The sequence below is a fragment of the Cygnus olor genome, chromosome 3, assembly GCF_009769625.2.
Source record: "Cygnus olor isolate bCygOlo1 chromosome 3, bCygOlo1.pri.v2, whole genome shotgun sequence".
Lineage (NCBI taxonomy): Eukaryota > Metazoa > Chordata > Aves > Anseriformes > Anatidae > Cygnus > Cygnus olor.
In genome coordinates, this window is record NC_049171.1 from 48,538,490 (window position 1) to 48,555,299 (window position 16,810).

At 40.8% G+C, this 16,810-nt stretch overlaps 2 long non-coding RNA genes across 7 annotated transcripts in view; one reads left to right on the plus strand and one right to left on the minus strand.

Annotated features, from left to right (window-relative positions):
* Positions 1 to 3,326: 3,326 nt before the first annotated feature.
* LOC121068561 lies at positions 3,327 to 16,142 on the minus strand. Of its 6 annotated transcripts, none has more exons than XR_005818959.1 (4): positions 15,343 to 15,902; positions 9,044 to 15,147; positions 7,082 to 8,937; positions 3,327 to 7,049 (listed from the first exon to the last, which is right to left on the minus strand). It is a non-coding gene; the product is annotated as an uncharacterized LOC121068561 (long non-coding RNA). The 6 variants fall into 6 exon arrangements; XR_005818960.1 differs by having other exon boundaries at positions 3,327 to 3,616; positions 3,816 to 7,049; positions 7,082 to 15,147; XR_005818955.1 differs by lacking the exon at positions 15,343 to 15,902 and adding an exon at positions 16,055 to 16,142 and having other exon boundaries at positions 7,082 to 15,147.
* LOC121068562 overlaps positions 15,006 to 16,810 on the plus strand; it is a 29,993-nt gene continuing 28,188 nt past the window's right edge. The window contains exon 1 of the long non-coding RNA XR_005818961.1: positions 15,006 to 15,210. This is a non-coding gene — a long non-coding RNA (uncharacterized LOC121068562). The remainder of the gene's footprint in view (positions 15,211 to 16,810) is intronic.

Consider the following 16,810-nt stretch of genomic DNA (forward strand, 5'->3'; position numbering starts at 1 on the left):
AAATTATCCTCCTAAGGACTGTCCTGTTCGTTTTTAGTTAATGATGCTTGCTTTCCCCTTGTTCTTGTTTCTTCCAGGCTTACCCTGTTTTCCTGCATATAAAGTAGGGACTGTTGTGTGTGAGCAACTGAGAAAACAAATGCTCTTCCCCTTCTCTGTAGAAGTTATACAACAGCTCTAAAATAAGGGGGGTCAAGCCACAGGGGGAAATAAAGGGTATTTAATTCATGTCACCAGGAGATGAAACTTGCCCCAGCCTTCAGGTGCTGCTAGTACGTGCACAGATGAGTAGAGAGCCTTTTTCAGACCAAATCCTGGAAATGTTGCCTTTGCTTTTCATCTGTAAAGATACAGCTACAGCAGCTTAGGCTGTGTTCTCTGCCTGTGCGAAGTGGCCTAATTCTGCTGCTGTCAGCGGAGCAGCACCGTGCTGGAGACCTTGGCTCTTTGGTTTGTTTGCTTGCTTTCTGGAAAGACATGCATGTGGCAACATTTCTTTTTCCACATGTTTTGAGATTCCATCAAAACAAATACTTCTATGACATGTAAAATAAAATCTATGAAATGAATAAAATATGTTCTGCACCCAGTGAAAGCCTTTTTGTATCCCTGGTCCTAAATCAGATCTGATGAATAAGACAGGTTTGTATTCATCCCCAAAACCAGCGTTTGGGCATATAATATAGGAAAAGATCAGAGTTCATTAAAATACTGAGATAATGAACCAAAACTTGTCTTTAAGTATGCTCGTGCAGCTCCATTGTTGATAGCGAGAAGGAACGGGGTGCAAATGAGACAGAATTAGACCATTAAATGAAAAAAACCTTCCTGCGCTGTATCACATCAAAACACTCGTAACCTGAACAAATTGTGCAGCCTGCCTTTAGTCAATGGACAAAATGGGCTTTCCGGAGCACAACTAATGCGACCCGCTTCAGGTCGCTAGTTCAGACTGAGATGACCTGTGATATAGAAGTGCCTCTTTCTCTCACACAAATGGGATTTCAGACAAGAGGCATGTGCTGTAGATGTTCAAAGACAAGTGAGGTGAATGCAAAGTTTTTTGTTAGCAGATCTGTACTAACAGATTTTAGCAGTAGCCTTCGATTAATATGTTAAAAAATGAGGGCAATACAAGAACTGTTACTGCGAACAAGGATGCATCTGTTGGGATTTCCAACAGACAGTGGTTAGTCTGGGAGGTAATTCTCGCTGCTATGCTATTCATCCAAAAAGCATTTCACCAATGTGTTGGTTTTGGCAACCCAGAAAGCTTGCAGGTGTGGGGGAGTGTGGAGGATTCGGGTGTCGGTCTGGTCCCCAGATGTGCCAGATGAGATCTGGTTTCAGAGAAAGTCCTTGGAAAGTCCTTGTCTTTGAGCAACCCCCGGCAGATGAGTCCTGTCTCTAGGTGGACCTGGCCTCTTCTTAAATCCCTGTATCTGTACCCAGCGGGATGGATCTAATTCTTGTTGATTACGAAGCTCTTCCTCTGTGATATGGTCAGCGATGCTACAAACTGATGAAACCTGTTCTTCATTCAGCACTTGTGTAAGAACCCAGCAGGGGGGAAAGCAAATGGCATCATAAACCACTTTATTTAGCCAATGCTACATGCAATGCAGCACTATGTATCTGACAAGACACTGATGTATTTGCTTCTTTCCCCACTACACAATGAAATACAAAGCTCTAGAAAAATCTAATAGAGGAAAACTTCCATTGCAGAACTACCTCTATCATAGGTAGTTGCTAACATAAAGATCTCCCCAAGAAGTTGTACAGGTGCTCTAGTAGGCAATGTACTTTGAGATGTGCAAGAGTAGGTCTGTTGTTGTTTAATTAGAATTTCACATAATTTGAGACAAATAATATTACCCCTTTTCACATTTCCCAGTCCTCCAAAAAGCTAAATCAACACACTTACATGTGCATCTTATATTAAAAATGCAAGTATTTTATCTTGCTTTGGATATGCCATACTGCCCCCATTTCCCTGCCTGATTAGGAATAGGCTTTTATGTCCTGAAAACCTCCTTCTCCAGGAGGGAAATTAATATATTTGTATCTGAGAATACGGTTCTCCATCAAGATAAAGTGCAATTGTTAACTACATAAATTGCAGGACCCTCCAGCATTTCATGATAGCAGGCAAATACAGTCATCCCTCTGACACAGACAAATACATCAGGGGAAAGTGAGCTACTGACTTGCCCAAAAGGAAGTCAATGGAAGAGCTGAAAATTATACCTTTTAAAAATGCTGTGATGTTCAGGTAATTTTGAAAATGTTTCTCTACCCTAAAAAAGGTATAGCTCAAGTTCAAATCAAACGTGGTAGGAGCTACTGTAACAGGCTGATGCAGTTTCTCAGGATAATGACGCCACACATCCTGAAGATTACTGTACTCTTCCACTCTCCACTTTTATCTCTATGACCATGCCCCGAAGCTCCAAAGTGGCATCCTTCAAACCAGGCCTCCAGACTTTGCAGTCTGCGGTGGGAGTTTCATTATGCTCCCTGGCAGAAGGGGAGGGTTGGGGGCATTTCTCTTTCAGATTGCAGAGCCCAACTGGAAGTTAAGCAGTGCTGTAAGCACTCAACATGGTTGGTCCACCCTTGGTCATTGCACCGGGGTGGGGTGACACGAGTCCTGCTCTGCCCTGTGCTTCTCCGAGACCCCTCGGAAAGGAAAAGGATGGTAGAAGAGGCAGGCACCACAGGCACCCCCATTCCTTGGGTTCTTCATATCACTTCATTCTCAAACATCCGATGTCCTGTGTTTGATCCCTGCCTGGATTTACGATGCAGAAGATGGGCTTTTTGGGGTATCTGCTGCAGAAATAGACTTGTTATATTAGCACCTTTATGAATGCACCGTGATTGCAGTCACTTAACTGATTCCTTATATTTTTTGCCATGTTATTGCAGTAATAAAGGCTTTGCATGCTGATGTCTCCTTAAAAAAGGAAAATAATCTATACATTGAAGATGAATCTCCGAAGACTGTACTAATTAATTTATGGAGAATTTACTTCATACCTGATAATATGATTTATTGGAAATTAGTCCATCATATGTTGCTTCAGGCATTCCTGATAAATACCTTAATGCAGTTAGTTTTCATGCCATCTAACTCAGATTTCCTTGGTCTGCCATTCAACAGCTATTTGGAGCATGTGAAATAGCAGATAATTGTCTGCAAAACTGTTGCACCCATTTTTTTTTTTCAGAATCATATGTGTATGATTTTCATGCATGTAAGAGTCAATTATCAGTTAAATTAAGTACAGAATTAAAAAAAAAAAAGCAAGACATTAAAGTTCTTAATTCAGTCTTTTTTATTATTAACCAAAAGCTTTGTGGTTACATTGTACAAGGTGATGAATGTGGAGCTTTTTTTATTTTGGTTTGTTTTTTTCCATATCGGTTACACGGCTTTCTGAAGTAAACAGTTGAGAAGGCTGCAGTAAGCCAACTACGCTACCCAAACTGCTTTCATTTGAACTTCAAACAACTTCGGCCCTCTTCAGCGTGGCTGTCTGCACATTTTGCAGTGCTGCAATGAGGCCAGGATTCCACCAACGCTTCAATCATTTAAAAAGAACAAGAAAATCTAGGTAACAAAGGAAACCAAAATGCTTTAGTAGTGAGCTGAGGTTGACTAGAAATGTGAATTTCAATGAAAACTAAAATCCATTTCTGTACCGTACGTTCCTGTGTTTGACCTTCATATATGGTAGAACTCAGTGAACTACTCAGGTTCTGTAAGAAACTCAAAAGAATCACAAAAATAAAAACAGGGATAATCTTACTCCTGTCAAAGGTACTTCAGCAAACAGAAGATCGGAAAGTTGACGTTGTAGAAGTATAGACTGATCCCTCAGAGAAGTAGAGGACTGAGTAGTCAAGGAGACGGCAGACATCCTAAGTTAGTATTTCCTTCCTCCCTGGATGCAACTCTGCAGCAGGTATAAAGCCTTGCCCTTGTCCTATATTTCTGCTGAGTACAAGTGGAAGTTTATCTGTAACTTTATGGGATGGAATGAAGAAAAACAGTGCAATACAATGGAGTTATTTTAAAATACAGTTTCTCTCAGTATTGAGTAGTTTCTTGCTAGAACATAAATAGGGAGTTAAATACAAATATTCAAGAGAAAGCATTGCCTACAAGAGAACACCCTACTTAAAGCCTTGAGAGTGATTTAAACCAAGCAATTTTGTTAATAGGATTCTAGCAGTAGCCTATACTACAAGCTTTTACCACTGTCTTTAGATGACAATTTGCCATCATAAACATAATGTATTATTTATGCTAATTTGCTTTTATCATCCAGGTGTCCCCCTTCAAACCAGGGACCTTTGTTCCAGGCACTGTAAAAATTCATTAGAAATGTGCCTGGAGAGATTAAGATGAGTATCTGGCTACATCTTGGCCTGGATTGCAAAGGAGCACACTGTCAAGCCTCTTAATAACGTATTTACTGATGTTCAGCTAGATGCTAGAGAACAAAATTGATCATTGTGCTTAAAAATGCTTGCTGCTGCCTTACAGTGGTGAAAAATGTTAGCATTCATCATACATATGGCAGACCTGTTGGCAGAACACCAGTTCCACAATCACTCTTCATGTCTTGTGAAGGATCTGCTTTCTTGATGGCCTCAGTTTTCCACAGGTACCTGACCGGCACAGGAAAGAAAAGCTGTGGGAGTCAGAGAAGGAGAGCTCTTTGGGGCAAGGGGAATTTGTAATGCAACCCTAAATGGAACAGAAAAAGAATAGGTAGATCATCTCAAAGCTCTACTGGGGCAGGCAACCAGGTCAAATAATCCTATTCACTAGGCCTAAGAGGACTTAGTCTTGATTTAAATGCAGTTTCCGTGAACATTATTCCTATTGAGAAGCTGTTCTTAGAGCGACCTTACTCACAGAACTAAAACCCACCTAGTTTCAATTTTACTCATTGTTATGCCGCTTGAGTAGCAACTAGCTCTTTTCTCATCTTTGTTTACTTCTTTCACACATTTTTTTAAAACCATCCCCTCTCTGTCTTTCTTTTACTAGGTTAATAAACGTAATCCTTTTTAACAAGTTCTCACAAAACAAGCTCCATGTAGTCCTGAACAGCTCTTTCTACTTTTGGCCGTTTCACATTTCCTGAGCACAGGTGACCAGAACAAGATGCTGCTGCAGATGAGATGTGGTCAGGAAAGCTGTGGCTGTACTGGAAACCCCTCATTTGTTATAACCAAGACCTGTATTTGCTTCTTTCCCAGCTGCATCACACCAGTGGCCTATGGGTCATCCCATGACCTTCTCAGACACTCATGTCCATGTTGTAGAGTCCAGCTTGTGATCTCCCATCTGTAGCTGAAACACTTACTAGTTCCCTATTGTGCTGACATGCTTTTTAAATACATGTTTACCTGCTTTTATTACACAGCTGTCCACTTACAATGGACAGTCGAGTCCTCTTCTGTACTGACAGCAACTCACACCTCATGTGCTGTTAGCAGATTTCACCAGTGCAGCTGATACTGTTCATGAGGGTCATTAATCACAGGACTAACTAACCCTGATCATCAAGGTACTCCTGATTGCCTCATCTAGGAAACCATGTCAACAGTCTGCCGCCACATCTTTTACCCAGTGTTTTGCATGTGCATGTCACAGTTCTGGTGATAACGCTCTCTCCTGCTGACTAACGATTTTCAGCGTGCCATTGCAACAACAGCTTTACAATTATTAATAGATGTGATCTAGAAGGATAATAGAGGGGAAGACAGGTGCAAATAAGGGTCAGAGCATAAACAGACAGTTCTGCATACTCGTCCTCATCACTACTTAGCATGCTCTTGGTAGGCAGCCCCAGCTGCTGTCTTGCATCGGTTCCTCTCCTCTCAGCCTTTCTGAAAGCTGGGAGAAGCATGTGAAGCAAAGATGTGTTTTCTTCTAGCACAGTGGGTTTTGTTTGTTCATCTGTTATCGGCTTTCTAGTTTTGATTTTGCTATCTTCTTAAACATGCCCACTGCTATGCATTTTTGCTAAAGGCAGGCACGGTGAAGAAACTCAGTGATTTGAAAGTGTTAGAAAAGTTTTACGTAGCACCATAATCATGTGTTGTTTTTTTTTTTTTGTTGTTGTTGTTTTGTCTGTTTCTTTAATTTTGTTCCCCATCCCTTTCTTTGCAAATCCTAACATTTTGCTTGTTTTTTTGACCACTTCCAAGCATAACACTGATGTTTTCAGGGAAGCATCTATTACAGCCCCACAACACTGTTCCCAAGTGGTAGCAGCCAGCTGAGAAGCCATCATCTCCCCACGGGTATCATGCTGCCGTTATTTACGCCGAGGTTCATGGTTGCTCAGGCACTAAGATTCATGATGCCTTCCTTCCTCCCACCTTCATGTAGACAGTAAACTTGGCAAGTTTTATTCATGCCCTTTTCCAGAACATTTCTGAGTATGCTGTGTAATAGCAATCAGGGTCTCCACCATTAATCTCCCATCACCACGGAAAGCGAGCAATCGCTGCTGTTCTTCGCTTCCTATCTTTTCATGTGGGACTTATGCATGTGAGAACCGGCCTCCTCGCTCACGTGGCCTAATTTCTTTGAGACTCTTCGGTAAAAGGTGCTGAACATCTTTTGTCAACTCCTTGCAGGTGCTTCAAGCAGATCTCCTCTCCCCATACAGAGGGACTTGTGGGGCACCATTTCCCTTAGCATAAGCTGCCTGTTTCTTTCCCTAAGTCACACTTACCCATTTGTTCACTAATTTTATGCTTGAACTACTTCACCTAGCCTAGTCATCAGGCATGATGCTCTGTACTTACCTGTACCTTTCTCTAGAGCCACAGATAAAAATTTGTGCCATGTTAGCCAGCAAGAGTTTCCTCAAATTCATCCTTTGATACACTTAATTCTGTTTTTACATGTATGGCCTGCCAGATAAGAACTTTTTTTCCTGTTTTCTTCATTTGGATGTAACTTGAGGTTTTTAGAAGTTGTCTTTTAACTTGAAGCAACCTTACTGAAGTTGTTTTTACTCACTTTACTTTTTTTTTACTTTTTACTCACTTTACTCACTTTCTTTTTAAGACTACAAAATTGTCAGGATATGATCAGCCCTCAGCTAGACTAGAAGTGCAAAAATCCTGGAATAGCAAATTGCACGATTTAGAGGCTCTAACTTCTGTGGCCTTCTCAGTCACATTCTAAAAACTCCAGGAAAATCCATTATTTCACCAACATCTCTGTGAATCATTTACATGGAGGTGAAATGACAAAAAAATTAGTTCCGTTCCCACTTTCTTAATTCCTGGGTGGGAAAACCTGTAGATTGGTCTTTGGATCCAAGTAGAAAAGCAGCCAACTCAAATAGGATTTTAAAAATAATCAGAGCTGCTGATTAAAATATTGGAAAAAAATGGGACCACCCATCAAGAAATCAGACGCAAGGAAGCATAGGATAAAATTGAATAAATGGAAAATAAGAAAAATGCCATAAAGCTTTCCTAAGAGTAGATTATGCCACAATAGCCACACATAAAAAATAAATAAATTTAAAAAAAAAAAAACATCAAACCAACCAACAAAAAAAAACGCATTATTTTTCTAAATCAAGGAAATGAGTAAGCCTCATCTTACTGGAATTCAGGAAAATATTTGCTAGTACACTACTTGAAAAACAAACAAACAAACCAAAAACAAAACAGAATTAAGCTAAGGAAGACAGCAATTACTAAATAAACTCTGAATATAAGCCTGTGAAGCTGTTTTGAAGGGGAACTCTCAGGCTAAGGAAAGGTTACTAGTGGACTTACTTACAGAACAATCCCAGACAGATTGTATTAATTATTTTCACTGAGTACCTTAACCTAGGAATTAAGCATGTGATCAGCTGATGACACAAAGCTGGGACACTGTTAGCACAAAGGAGGACTGAAATTTCATATAACAAAGGGCACAAAACTCATTTTACATGATGGGCTTGATTCAACACCCTGGGACCTGGCACACACCAAACTGAGCAAAAGCTCTCAGGTATGGTATTTTTACTATAAAGATAAACCCCACTGGTCACGTTTCTTAGCTGTGCTGCAGGCAAAGAAATATATCAAACAAAATTGCTCGAAAAAATGCCACGACAAATTTCATACAGCAAGTTCCATGGGAAGACAAAGAGAGGCAAGAAAAATTGATTTTTGCTTGTTTAATTAGAGACGGTCATAATATTACTGAACTTTCAGAAACACAACAACCCAAATCCTCCAGCATAATCTAATTCTTATTTTTACAAGTTATTTGTGAGTGCCACTCAGCCCTTGTACATCCTGATCTCCCTTCAATCTTACAGACATAATCTGTAAACTGGAGATTCAACTACTAGATCAATAGAAACAATATAATGTGACACTAAGTCTATCTCTGTTGATCCTGGAAAAATATTTCCAAATTTGGTCTCTTGCTCTCAGAGCTGTCAGATGAAGCCAGTGTAGGACACTAAGTCAGAAGCAGTGTATGGCTTTCTGAAAACTTACCTGGAATAACATACTGTGATGTGCCTGAGGTAATGCAATACTCAAGAGAACTCTGTTTCATGAGCCAAGCTGGTTCATCTGTAGTCCTGCACCATATCAGGTGCATGTACCAGCTCACGTCTATAGTCGTGCAAAGCGTAGAGATTCCTGAGCAAATCTGGGCATGCCAGAAAACTCACAGGAAGCCTGGGGCTTGGATGAAACTGATGACACCCTTCCTGTAAAAAGCTTTTTGACACCCTTGTCATGCAATACCATTATAATAGTGCAAAGGTCAAGGTCATAAACTTGGAATGAGTAACAAGAACTTTACTATCAGCATCCATAAAAAAAAGGTAAGCTAGGTGTCTCATTTAGTCCTCAAGGCCTATGAGATACTGGTAGCATGCAGCTCTGCAAAGAATAAAAAAAGTTAACATATCAGAATATTAGTTGCTGTATTTCTAGCAGGGCTAGGAAGGTGTTAATGCCACCACGAAAGGCCCTGACGAGATCTTACCTGGAATACTGTGCATACTTCCAATCCGGCATGTTGAAAAAAGATTTACTGAAGTGGAGAAGGTGCAAAGAAGGGTTAGAAAAATGGTTGGGGGAAAGGCATCCTCTTCTGTGACAAGTATAACACAGTTATTTTTGCAGAACTAAGGCTGAGTAGGTTTTGGGAGTAACCTATGAAAAGCAAGTAATCTGTGAAAGCTCAAGGGGTGACAGATTAGAAGGGACTTTTTACTTAGGGAGAGAGAAAGGCTATTTAAACTGAAGTCAAAGACGTTTACAGAACATGAGGGTGTCAGCTGGTTTTGACTACATGTTATTAGAAATCTTTAACCATTTAGAAGAATGGAAATTAGGAGCAACCTTATGACAAGGGTACCTTCAAGATGGAGTTCGATACCTCTGCAAATAACTTGCATGGTACAACATGGCTGTCCACAACAGCTGGGATCAGAGCCTATGACTGAGGAGGTCTTCACCAGCCTTTTCTATGTCAAGATCAGAACTGAGTCTGAAAGCTTTGATTTTCCAAATGCATATCAAATTAACACATTTGCCACCAGCCAGTTTATCACCACCTGCTATCTTGCATTCAATTGTGTTACACAAGAGTGTAAATTAACGTGAAGTGCAATTCTCATAATTATTATAGTTGGGGAACAAATGGGGCTGCGCATATGCAAGTATCTAATTAGTCATGTAGTGGTTGCATGTATGTGGAAATACCCTGTTTGACTACGAAATCATACTGACTGCTTCGGCTTATACAACGATGTTTGTAGTTGCTACTCTTGCATAAGGAGAATTAGGCCTTCTGTTTTAATAATGCTGCACCATTCTGTTCAATTCTGAGCCCTTAATCTTGCATCACAATACAGCATTCCTGTAGCAACAAATAATGGTGTATTTTTCAAATTTTCCATTTTGTAAGATGCTAGTTCCTGGCTTGAGTTAAATGTATACAGTGGACTATCTTGACACAAAATTAGATTAATCTTAACTGAAAAGAATCCCAGCGTAGCTGTAATAGTAAAAAGAATATGACTTTATCTACTCAGGCATTTTAGTTTTCAGTCTTCTTTTCTCACGAGAGCTCTATAGCCTTAGTATGTCACATGTAGTTTCACCAGCTCTGTTTGTTTTAGACTGAGACAACTTGGCCTTATTAGCTCCTTCTATCCCCTCCAGTTTTGGTGGGGTCCCAAGTGCCTCCTTAGTTATATTGCAAAAGGAAATCCTCGTAAACCACATAAAGCCCTAAAAAAGCTGAGGGCAAAATTGAGTGGATCTCTGCTCTCCTTGGCAGCATCTTCCCCTTGTGCAGTGCTGCCACGGGTGTCAATAGAAGCTCTGCGAAGAGAAAGAGAATCACAGGCCGCAGGTTGACTGGCTCTCCACTGCAGAAAGGATACACTCATTCCTAGTACCTCTTCTGTAGTTGCTGTATGCTTACAGGAGCTTGTTGCTGGGATTTCTAGGACAGAATGTCATCACTGCAGCACTTCTGCAATTTGCAGACAACGGACTATGAAATAGAAATGTAGTTCAGAGGACTGGGCACAGGATGAGGTCATGCTCTCTAAGGCTGGCAAGATACTTGCCTTTCTACTCAGTTTGTAGGAGAACCTGCTTGTTTCTGAATTATTACTGCTTCTTTTAGGTGTGTGTTTTTACTTGGATCTTTTCTCCGGGAAATAGGAATTTAATTTGCTTATATATAGTAATTAGGATTCCTCCTAATTAATAATTCATTTTAACATTTTATTTCCTTCCCTCTCTCCCAGAACGGACATCTAAATAGCTCTGTACATGCACATACGCATACCCCATCAAATTTATTTCAGCATAAGCATGAATACCATGAACCAAAAGTTTGGCATCCCTACGACTGTGAAGGCTGACTGCCACCTATGGGCAGGAGTTCATGTTAACATATTTAGATAAAATTTTAATATTACTCTTTGTAATTAATTCAATTTGTAATTATTTTAGCAGGACAGAGTTTCAATTCATTTGCTATATACTTTTTCCACAGCAATCATTTAACATCCTCTGAAAGCTGAATATTAAAACCAGCGCTTTTACGAAGGAGCATCAGCTTTACGGTGAGTAAAAAAAAATGGGGTAGGATGTTCTTATTTTTATTATTCTGACTAAGGAATAAATAGAAGTACCCTGTTTCTCCAAGCAAAGAAATAAGACTCAAAGGCACACAGACAGGTACATCACACTAGATAATGCTGTATTTAATAATTACTGTAATTTTAAAGGTTAGCTATCTCAAGGTTTTAGTATTTTGTTTACTGCCTTCTTTTACTGAATTCATACAAATAGCTTAGTTATGCAGTCTCATGAAAGTGTGTGTATCATTAGCATGCCATAGTAATTTTCTAATCGAAAATTTTCATTTTTCAGAGAAAAATGAAGGCTAAAGTGGGGGAAGGGAAAGAAGAGTATAAAAATGTATGGCTTGATTATGTAAGCCTTGATTTTTCTGATAATCGGTCTGGTCAACATTTACTTAGAAAACTAAAAAAGGAAGTGCAGACTGAAATGTCAAATTTATTGTATTAAAAATAGTGTTTCCAAGTCAGTTTTCAGGCACTTAAAAGCAAAAAGGCTGTCAATTCTGACTATCTGATTACAAAAGAGAAAAATGCTAGATTACAGCTACTATACTGTAGTAAGCTGCATAAAGTGGGTATCCTTATTCTCAGAAATAACGTATGTAAAAATTGCTGGAAATCTAGCAAATTAATGCATATATTTTTGTTTGAGGAAAAATAATCATTTTGCTCCAATAAACAGAAGTTAATTGTAGCCATTGTATTTCTCCTTTTTGGGGCAAGAGCATAGAATTTTTGAGGGAAGAGAGAAAGAAACTTACACAAGGGAAAACTGTATTAAAAAAGATAGCAACTAATAAGGAACTAAGAATGAGTTTGAAACTCATCTTTTAAAATTCCCTTTTTGAACTAATCCGAGTCCTGGGCCTTCTCATTTGTGTTCTACTATTAAATACGATAACCAACCCACCTCAAAAAAAGAGAGAAAAAAAAAACATGCTAGTGCTTATCTTGTTCATTTTCTCTAAGTTTAATTACTAAACTTATGTTATAAACTTACGAAATATTGTAAAAGCAGTATATGCCACTTCGGCATCAGACATGATCACATCAATGTTTCATGATTAGGTGCCCTTTATAATCTATAGAATTCAAACATTTATGGTAAATTATTTGTGCTTGGTAGAAAAAAGCATTTTGTAACTAAAGTAACTATGTTCTACAGCAATTTAATTCTGATACATTTTGCCTCTTAATACTGAATAAAGACACTGCAAAAATAGCATTCTCCAATTTACTTTCTTGTGTGTGTGTCCGTAGCATTTCCCTGTATTTTCAAATGACAGTTTAAACTTAACCTACTTAGTCTTGGATGAAAACTTTGTACCAGACATAAATTACTCCTTAGTATGTTTGATGAATCCAGCTTAAAACAAAACACAGAACTGCACGAACATCTGTGACAAACGACTTGTCTCAGCTATTCTGTTCTTTCTTATTTAATCTCCCATTCGAGTATAATTTTGTAGGTATACCATTTTATAGTGCAGACCTCTCCCCCAACCTACTGTTTACAAAAGGAATAAAAAATATCATTTTCCATGTTTTGTACCAAAAACTGAACAGAACATAGTTGGATCTTTTAAAATGATTACTACTAGGAGAAGGGAAATAAGCAAATAATCTAGAACCCCAAATTTCCAAGAGCAACAAAAGGGAAAAAATGTAAAAATGCAATATGGGATTGTTAAATTAATAGATCAACAGCATATGAAACAGAACCCTCCTTTTCTGGTGACACTTCACTGAATTACTACTTGCCTACTTACACAACTATAAACCAAGAGCAATTTTTTTCTTTATGTAGTCAGTTATATGAATATTGAGATATTCCTATTTCAGTATCTTTAAAACCGAGGCCTTGTTAAAGGAGAGGCTACTTGGAAAGATCTCTATGATATCGGCAAACGCAGCTATGTTTCTCCTGATTTTCTTCCACAACTGATCTATGCTTGATAGAGTAAAAAAAATAAATACCAGGCAATGAACCTAATTCTTTAAAGTGCTTGTTGTTAATTTTATGCCTTTACAAAAGGACAAGGAAAATTCCACTTCCCAAGTAAAGAAACACAGAACATCGAAAAATCCTAGCTTTAAAAATGAGTCTTTCTGCTCTTTACAGATGTCTCATCAATTTCATTTGAATGCTGCTAATACTGTGTAACACAGATTTTACTTTACATAACCCATATAGGCACTAAGTAATATTATTTGGTATCTTCTAACTTTGTTAAATTGGTCGTGGATTTTTACTATCCTACGTATTTTTTCAGTACTTAGTTATATATCTGAATTTTTTGACGGACTTTCAAGAATATTCTTCTATTCTGGCCTATTCCACTTGTGTTTTGACACTGCAGAAGTGTATTCAGATACTCATAATGTAATATGCTTATAGATGAAACTAAAGAAAAAGCAGATTATGTTGTGATACAGTGGAATGAATGGGACTTTCTTCTAATGGGGAAAAACCTGTTTGTTAGTAATAATTTAATTTATAGATGAAGAAGGGAGCAAAGCACCTGGAACTGACTCATTGTGAACTCCAGAAATGCAATGAGCTTCACAAAAAGTCTGCAGTTACCTTGCTTTTTAAGTAAGCACGCAGAGCTGACAGCTATTAACAGTAGCAAGGACTTGCATAACAAGGACTTGAAGGAAGGCTTAGCACTATCCATGCCCGAGCGATTTAAAGAGAATGAAGGCACGTATTTCTTTATGATGCATTATGTAACAACACAGAGGGCAATGTGAGACATTTAAAAAGATACGGGACCCACATTTGATCTTACACTTGTTATTTTAGAGTGCTTATAGCCTAATGCTTATGAAACACCTAACTTAGGAATGTGATCCTGTACAAACGAGTGTAAAATGTTTTAGAGGACATGTTTTATGTCTTGTACATCTTTAGGAAAACATAATAGGTTCTATAATTCATTTTCTTCAAAGTTCTGCAATATATGCAATCTCAGATAAAACAAAATTGTCAAAATCAGTGATATCTGGACCTTCTGGTTCACATTAGTGTGAAGAGAAAACTGCTGTTGAGCTGACACATTGATAGATTACGAGTTCTGCTGAAGAATAGCTAAAAATGGTGATTCAATCTTGTCGGTACTATATAAGAAGAATAACAGAAGTGGAAATGTTACTCATGATATCGTGTCTTTTATCAAAACCCTAACGGGTTCTGGTGCACTGAACACATTCTCCTTCTGAGACCTTCTGGCTTTATAAAATATCAGTGTAAGAGAACAACGTTAAATTTGCCCATTAAAAAAAAACAGGATGAGCTTGTGCCCTAAATTTATTTAAACATGAAAATAAAGATTGGAAAGTAAAAAGACTGCCTTTTGAGGTGTTTTTTTTTTTTCTTCTTTTTCCCTGCTCATTTTTTTACAATAGAGATCCTGGTCTTGTACTGATGAAATGCAGAGCTAAAGGATTATGAAACACAAGTAACATGAAGGACAAATCTGACTGAAAGAGATGGAGAATATTATTCCAATTATTTTAAACTTAGATGGGTTAGTTTCTTCACTAACTCGTATTAATACAGCTCCCCTGAAATCAGTAAGTTGATACAGATTCATCCAAAGCATATCTGGCATGTAAGATAACGCGTCACCTTCTGTTAGGACACGTAAACATAAACACATGGGGAGAGAAGTCTTTTCCAAAAACCTTATTAATCACTAAATACTCGAAAGTATACTTTTAGAAGAGGCACCTTAAACATCTCTGCTCTTTTACCCCTGATTCTCTGCTGATCTCAGTCTCATGTGGTCATTTACACTGAAATGAAGTCAGGTTTAAACAGTGACTTCAGTCCCTCAGTGCTTTATACTTATCTGTGCTGCAGCAAATCACCAGGAAAGGCTCAAGATGGCAGGGAACCAGGGCCTTGCTGGCTTGCGTCTTCCTCCCATGGAAAGCACCGAACGTTCCCAATGCTTATTCCTGAATCATCCAAGAAGTCCTGCAGTAACAGAAGGGGAAACAACACTTCACAATCCTCATCCTTCACTGACAGGGAAAACAGGTAAGGAGAAGGAGGAAACAGAAATGCTGGGGGTGGGGGGGAGGATTTCTAACTGCAGGCTCCCCTCGCTGGAAGAAAAAAAAACCTTGATACGAACTTCATTATATCACTAGGACATAAACAGGCAGGCACCTCAGATCTGATTCCTCCGTGTGTGTGTTTTGGGAAAGGGTGAGGTATTCTTTTATTTTTTTTCTTTTATCGGGGCCTCTCTCATGTATTCACAGCTTCTCCTGTAATAATGCTTCTTGTTGCGTGGAAATTTTTATTATTAAAAAAAAAAAAAAGAAAGGTTTTGCTGCCCAGCAAAACCGTGACGTAAGCCTCGCTCTCAATTTGGGGACGATCGGGGAAGCGCAGCGGCACCGCACCAAGTTGGTCACCTCGTTTTAAACCACAGCCAGCCGCAAAACACCGCCGAGCCCCCTCCGCCTCACCCCCGGCTCTGCCTTTTGCGGCCGCGCCCCGTCACCGTCCCCTCAGCAGCCCCGGGCTGTGAGGGCACCGCCACCGCCACGGGCACGGCACCGAGACGCCCCACAGACACACGGAGCGGGGACAGCGGCAGGCAGGGGACGAGCTGCCATCACGGCTTGAGGGCGAAACGGATTCAAGCCCTCGGAGCCCTCCGCGGCTCCTCTCCACCACAGCGGCTGCGGTGCCGCCCCGGGACGGCGGCCGGTGCCCGCGGCGGTTACCTCATGGCGCGAGGCGGGAAGAAGCAGCCACTGCCCGCCGGGCTCCTCCCGTGCTCGGGGAGCTGGGCGGGAAAAGGGGGGGGGGTGGTGGTGAGCAAAGCCCCGTTCCCGCCCGCGGCTGCAGCCCCGGCGCGCGCCGTGCGCACCTGCCAGCCCGCGCCCCGCTCGCTGTATTTCCCTCCCTTAGCGACAGGGGAGGGGCGCGGCGCCGCCGGCACGGCCATTGGTGGAGAGCGCGGCGCGGCGCGGCCCATAGGCTGGGGGCGCCGACCAATGGGGAGCGCTGTATCCGGGAGGCTGGGGGGACGGGGAGCTATTTCCATCCGGCTCGGTGACGTCAGCGGGGCGGCGGTTGGCGGAGAGGGGGGGCCGTTAGGAAGGAGGGCGGGGGGGGGCGTTAATTTTGGGGTGCTGGCGGAGCCCGCCCTGAGGTGGGGGGCTCAGCGCCTGGGGGAGCCGTCGGCTAAGCCGTGTCGGCAGGCTCTTCGAGGCGAAAGGTGTAGCGCCTGCATGGAAAACGCTCGTGCGAGTGTTTGGGGGAGCGGCTGCTGCCTTAAAGTAGCTCACGACAGTGCTCTGGTTGGCATGGCCCCGGTGGTAAAGCACATTAAGCATCTTCCCCTGAGCTCTGTCTTCACGAACACACAGTTCATCCCTTGGCATCTACAGGTTTACCTGGTGTTGACCCTGCAGGACTGCCCTAAGTGGGAAATCGCCCTGTGGTCATGGTGCTTTAAAGGTATGCACTGGCCATGAAGTATACAATGGCAGATTAAGGTTGGAAAAGACCTCCAAGATCATCGGGTCCAACCCTCCCGCCACCACCAATGTCACCCACTAAACCATGTCCCTAAGCACCAGGTCCAACCTTTCCTTGAACACCCCCAGGGACGGTGACTCCA